Raw genomic sequence first — 6,560 nt, forward strand, 5'->3', positions numbered from 1 at the left:
ATGGCCAAGATTAGTTATAGAAGCAACTGATAATAGATTTCTCTTAATCTTTGGAACATACAATACATTTGAAAGACTTTTGAGTTCACCATTTCTAGTAACAAAGGAAATAATATGTATGTCCTTAGTAGGATATTTTACATCATTTCCAACTATCATAGTGATAGATTCTTGCATAGGCTTCATAAAACTATATATACATTTTTTGCTTGTCATGTGATAAGAAGCACCACTATCCAATACACATGAGTTAGAGGTAGCCAACTCTTCTTCAACCGTATTAGATGTCTCCTTTCCATTAGTCTTCGTGGGGCCATTCTTTTCATTTGCCTTCTTAACATGACAATTTGCAATTTCATGTCCTTTCTTCTTGCAATAGAAGCACTCTCCTTGAAACATTTTTGTACCACCCTTCTTCTTCTTCTTTTTTCATAGTTAGTAGAGGAACCACTTTTGCCTTTCACGTTGAAAGAGAATACACATCTCCACTACTTCTATATTCTCAGGCTCTAAGTCGCAACTCCTCCTCCATTAGTACAAAATCCCTTAAATATCAAAGCTTGGGGTCTCACTTGAGTGTTTAAGGTAGTTACCAATTTATCAAAATTTGGTGGAAAAATCCAAAGACACCTTTGAGCTTGTTACTCAGTGATCTTTTGTATCCTAGTGCTACTAGTCATCTAGTTGTATAGATTCTTGATATTAATGATAAATGCTTTAGCTATCTCTCCTTTAGCAAACTTCTCTACTATTAGCTAATTATCCAAGTTCTAAATCCTTGTTTGATTTCACATTTCACACTGACTCCTCAATATATTCTAAGCCTTTGATGCCTTCATTGTATGTTGAATCAATTTCAAAACAGTATTAGAATAGCTTGTAACTAAGACACACAATGTATTTGCATTCCTTCATTTCCAGGATTGTAGATTTGTATTTTGAGAAATCATGACACTCAAATTTGAGGTGTCAGAGGTGGGTTGTGATTTTGGGTCAGTCCACAACATTCTCTAGAAGCTCATAAAAATCAAGGATAGTTCTAATTTTGAACTTTCACAAAGTGTAGTTTGTACTATCTAACTTGCATTTGCTACATGTTAGTGGATGAATTCTCACTTTACTACTGGGATGAGGCCATTGCCCCCAGACCCTTGTGGGGCCCACTGGCCCCCTTGAGACCCATATCTTGCAACTTGATGCATTGTGCATTGAGTTGCTACCAACATAATATTCTATCTAACACAAAGGCTACATCCATAAAGGTCACATTTTTGCCATCTTATCACATAGACCTCATTTGACATACAAGTTAGGACTGGGTTCACACATGGCTTCTCCTCATGATGGGGGCCTTACAACTTAGAGCACCATGGATCATTGGTGGCATCTTACAAGGGTTGGGCATTGAGCATATCTAACATTCTATGTAAGCCAATGCCACAATAACACTTGGCTCAATTTCCTAATATTGGAATTATTGATGACTTATGTCATCTCTTCTTGAATGTCTTGGTTCCTCTTGTAATTAATCTTCGTTTCATAGCTTAGCACTAGTGTTATCGTCCACTGGCCCCCTTGAGACCCACATCCCGCAACTTGATGCATTGTGCCTTGAGTTGCTACCAACATAATATTCTATCTAACGCAAAGGCTAGATCCATAAAGGTCACCTTTGTGCCATCCTATCACATAGACCTCATTTGACATACAAGTCACGATTCAATCAATGTCTAGGCTCACACATGGCTTCTCCTCATAATGGGGGCCTTACAACTTAAAGCACCATGGATCATTGGTGGCACCTTACAAGGACTAGGCATTGAATATATTTAACATTCTGTGTAAGTCAATGCCACAATAACACTAGGCTCAATTTTCTAAAATTGGAATTATTGGGATTTGTTGTTGGTTTCACATGGGATAAAGAAACCATCCCCACAAATAGTAACTCACCAATATCCAAGGTAGACTAAGCAAGAGTTGCTCAAAGCTCCAAGAAGAGGGTGCAAGGGTCCTCAACCATATGCAATATCCAAAAGGTCACACGATATTAAAGAAGTAGATATTAAAAGCCATTGGTCACATCAAGAGGTAGACTCATGAATCACCTCCCAAAGCCAAACTATCATCCTGCACAAAATGAAACAAGAGGTGCACCTAAGAGATGCCAATAGTAAATCGCTCCTGCACCAAAATCCCCCTCTCAAACACCACTTTCCATAACCCCCCTCTAATTGGGTGTACTAGGGAGCTACTATCATGGGTGGGAGGGGAGCCTTGGATCCTCACCACCTCACCAAGGACCACTCAAAACAAACTAGAGCCAAAAGTGAGGCACCAACTCAAGAGCACACATATTGCGAACAAGTCAACAAAGTCTAGAAACCATAAATGTCCTAGTCCCACAAAAACAAGATGCATGCCAAATAGAGCACAAAAAAGAATCCTTAATGATGAAGCATATGAAAAAAAACTCCCACATGTGATATCTCACCAATTTCCAATGTGGACCAAGCAAGAGATAATCAAAGCTCCAAGAAGATCACCAAATAGTTTTTGAACCATATGCGGTGCTTAGAGGGCCACATAATATCAAAGAAGTAGAATGTTCCATGCCATTTCTCACATCAAGAAAAGGAAAAGGGTTTACAAAATGATCAATGGGGATCTAGAGAGCAAGATGGAGAGTGAAGTAAATGAAGAGAACTCACTTTTTTGGTAACACTCCTTCAAGAACCTAGTTGGACTAAATTTGCCTCTGCATGGAATGCCAAGATAGTAAAAGCTCTTAGAGGAAAAATGCAAAGTGTGGCATTTTCCCTTACGAAAAAATAAAAACTAGCAAAGTACATGTATATCTTGTGAATTTTATTCTCAAATCAAACCCCAATTGAAGTTTAAGAACTATTTAGCTAAAACAAGATTTCAAAAATGTATTAAATGCTTCATCATACATTTTGTTTCTACAACTAGACACAAAATCTAGCAATATGTATGTATCCTTGTGGTGTCTTGAAAAAACACACAAGGTTCCATAAAAAGAAAGAATTCTTAATTAGAATTTAACATGGTGGCAATATAGACTATAAAAAAATCTATCATTTACAAATATTAGCACACACATAATTGGAGTTACTTATGAGTGTGCATGCTTATGATTAATCCAAGACTTATACTACCATAGGTTAGTAAGAGAGTGAAAGTTTGTAATAATGGAATATACCATATGAGGGGAAGAGAGAGTTTGTATGTGCATGCATGCATGTGTGTGCAAAGGTGGATATGTATATTATTTGCACTTAAGACTAATCTTACTAGTATCATGTGTGTTTGTGTGTCACTATGTCTAATTGTGAGAGTGTGAAGCTAGAGAGGTGGAAAAGTTGTGTGCATAGAAGATACAATGTAGGCTGTTGAGATGTGCACATGTGAATGTGCATGCCAAACAAGCAAAGTTGTAGCTCAATATATCAGACACTTGGTATGTATTGCAAAGAGGTTTCTCTTGTCTTGCAAGATTGGCATGCCCTAGTGCGATGTTCAAGGTGTACACACTCCTTCAATATGGGTTTAAGAGGGTTTATGATGATTAGTACCTAAGGTGCTTATTGAGGTGTGATGTCTACACTTGACTTTCTTGTTTGGACCATCTTTCAAATGCACATATTTCTTTCTCCCATTTTCTATTTTAAAAAAATGTGAGCTTCACTTCATATTTTGAGAAAGGCCACCCTTCACAGACATATATTCATATATGTGTTGTGGCTATTCCATACATGGCAAGAGTGAGGATTTCACCCATTATCACTATCCTAGACTACAATGTATCATGACACTTGGTGTGAATGGTAGAGAGGGTTCTCTTGTCTTGCAAAATTAGTGAGATTTAGTGTAATAATCAATTGTATATGTATCTTCACTGTGTTTAAGATGGTTTGTGATGAGCACTACTTAACCAAGGTGCTCATTTAGAGGTGGTATGATACTTACACTTGATGCTCCCATCAGAACCATTCTTCATGTGCATCCCTCACTTGCTCTTATTTTTCATTCAAAAAATGAGATTTTCAATTGATACTAAATTGGAAAAACCTACCCTTCACATACACACATTCAAACACATGCTCCATCTACTTTCATACATGAGAGGAGAAATGATTTTGCATTATCACCACCCTTGTTAATTTCATTATATCATTGTGTCAATTAGACTAGTGGTAGTGGTTAGGGGACCAATCTTGTAGGAGATTACCACATAGCACATCCGAGTTTCTCAAAACCTTGGTAGACCTTAAGTAAGTATAAGCCAAGTACCTCAATGGAATTCATATACTATAGTAATTGAAGAAGTTAATTTGACTATACCTAATGGGGTTCTCTGTACAGTGAATCACATTTGCAAATAAATAGACCTTGACACATACATACATACATACATACATACATACATACATACATACATACATATAACATTCAGCCTTATCTCAATTTTCCCTCCCTCTATCTTTCTCTTTCCCATGCTTCCTTGTATATCGCCTTATCAGCCATTGGCTTTTGCCGTGCATGTCCAAATTGTGTGTTTGTATCAATAACTCTCAATCATTGCATAAGAACATGCTTAGCCTTTTTTGTTCAAATCTTGGCATGTTTTGGAGCTTTGAATTTCTTAAGTAAAAGATTCTTTGTGGGTGCTTGTGTTTGCATCTTGATTTGGCTTAATGCTAAAGTTGACACCAGGAAGGCTCTATCTCATGGAAGTGTTTTGACAATCTAAAGACCAATATCATGTGATAGGAAGTTCTGCAGAGTGGAATATATTTGAGGTAAGTCATAATGATTAAGAAGTGTTTTGACAATCTAGAAACCAGTATCATGCAGTAGCTCTTTCAATACAGCCCATTCAGTTTGCAACTATTCATTGGATTCTTATTCTCTCTATTCTTCATAATTGGAATGCAATAGTAAGCACATTTTGAACCAACTAAAAAAAGGAAGAAATTGTATGGCTCCTCCCCTCCTTTTCTTTTCATTGCCCTCCATGCTACTACTGTGGTAAAATGGGTCATATGGCTAAAGACTGCTATAAAAAGCAGAATGACATCATGAATGGAAAATTGCAATAAGGAAATTATGCATATTCTAGTAGACAGGGTGATGACAGAAATGAGCATTTGTTTATGGTACAGCACATGGCCAATTCTGTGACAAGTGCAGAAGAAAGCAACGATGTGTGGTATGTTGACTCAGGTGCATCAAACCACATGACAGGTCATGCAGAATGGATGCAGGATGCAAGGAAAATGGAAAAACCAAGATTTGTGGAGACTGGTGATGATACTGTACATCCTATTGGGCAGATTGGAAAAATTCCTTTGTCTATGCAGGATGGAAAAAAGAAATACCTGTCGGATGTATTTCATGTCCCGAATATCACCAAGAACCTAGTTTTTGTTGGTCAAATGGTTGAGCAGGGCTTGCAGGTCAGATTTAATTCTCATGGATGCTTTGTTGAGGATATGAAAAATAAAGGTCGCTTGATAGCAAAATGAAAGAAGAAGGGTAGAATGTTTACGTTGGATGCAGACATGCCTGAATTGAGTGCAGCAATGTTTGCACATGGGACCGGTGTAGTTGCAGATATTGTTATCTGGCATAAACGCATTGGTCATGTTAATTTACAACGACTTAAATCAATGCAAGCCCAAAGTATTGTTGCAGGATTGCCTAAATTCAAGGTTGTAGAAATGCATAAGGTATGTGAAGCCTGTCAGTTTGGAAAACATGCAAGGAAACCATTTCCTAGACATGTTCAAGAGAGTAAGAAGCCATTGGAATTAATCCACTCTGATGTGTGGACTACTAAAGCTGCATCTCTTGGAGGCTGTCATTATTTTGTCACTTTTATTGATGACTATAGCAGAAAAGTTTGGGTGTATTTTATGAAAAAGAAAAGTGAAGTTTTTGGGCATTTCAAAACTCTTAAAGTTATGGTTGAAAAAGAAACATGCCTGTAAATAAAATGCCTAAGGTCAGATGGAGGGGGAGAGTACCTCTTAAATGAGTTTGCAAGGTTCCTGCAGGAGCATGGCATAAAGCAGCAATATTCATGCAATCATACGCCACAACAAAATGAAATTACAAAAAGGAAAAATAGGCATATTGGAGAGGTATCTCGTGCCATGCTCAATGAAAAATACCTGCCAGATTTTTATTGGGCTGAGGTAGTTGCTGCAGCAGTCTACATAATGAACAGGACTCCCACTGCAGCAATACATGGGATGACTCCAGAGGAGAGGTATACTGGTAGGAAACCAGATATTTCTCATTTGAAAATTTTTGGTTGCATTGCCTATGTTCATGTGCCAGATGAGTTGAGATCCAAGTTGGATCCAAAAGCTGAGAAGTGCATCTTTATTGGTTATTCTCTACAGCAAAAAGGGTATAGATGCTATAACCCTTCTACTCGTAAGTTTATAGTGAGCAGAGATGTTGTTTTTGATGAGATGAGTAGCTGGTATAAACCAGTAAATGTGATTGATAATGTAGATGCATAAAATGGT

The sequence above is a fragment of the Lygodium microphyllum genome, chromosome 12, assembly GCF_053477565.2.
Source record: "Lygodium microphyllum isolate KBCC chromosome 12, Lygodium_microphyllum_v1.1.10, whole genome shotgun sequence".
Taxonomy (NCBI): domain Eukaryota; kingdom Viridiplantae; phylum Streptophyta; class Polypodiopsida; order Schizaeales; family Lygodiaceae; genus Lygodium; species Lygodium microphyllum.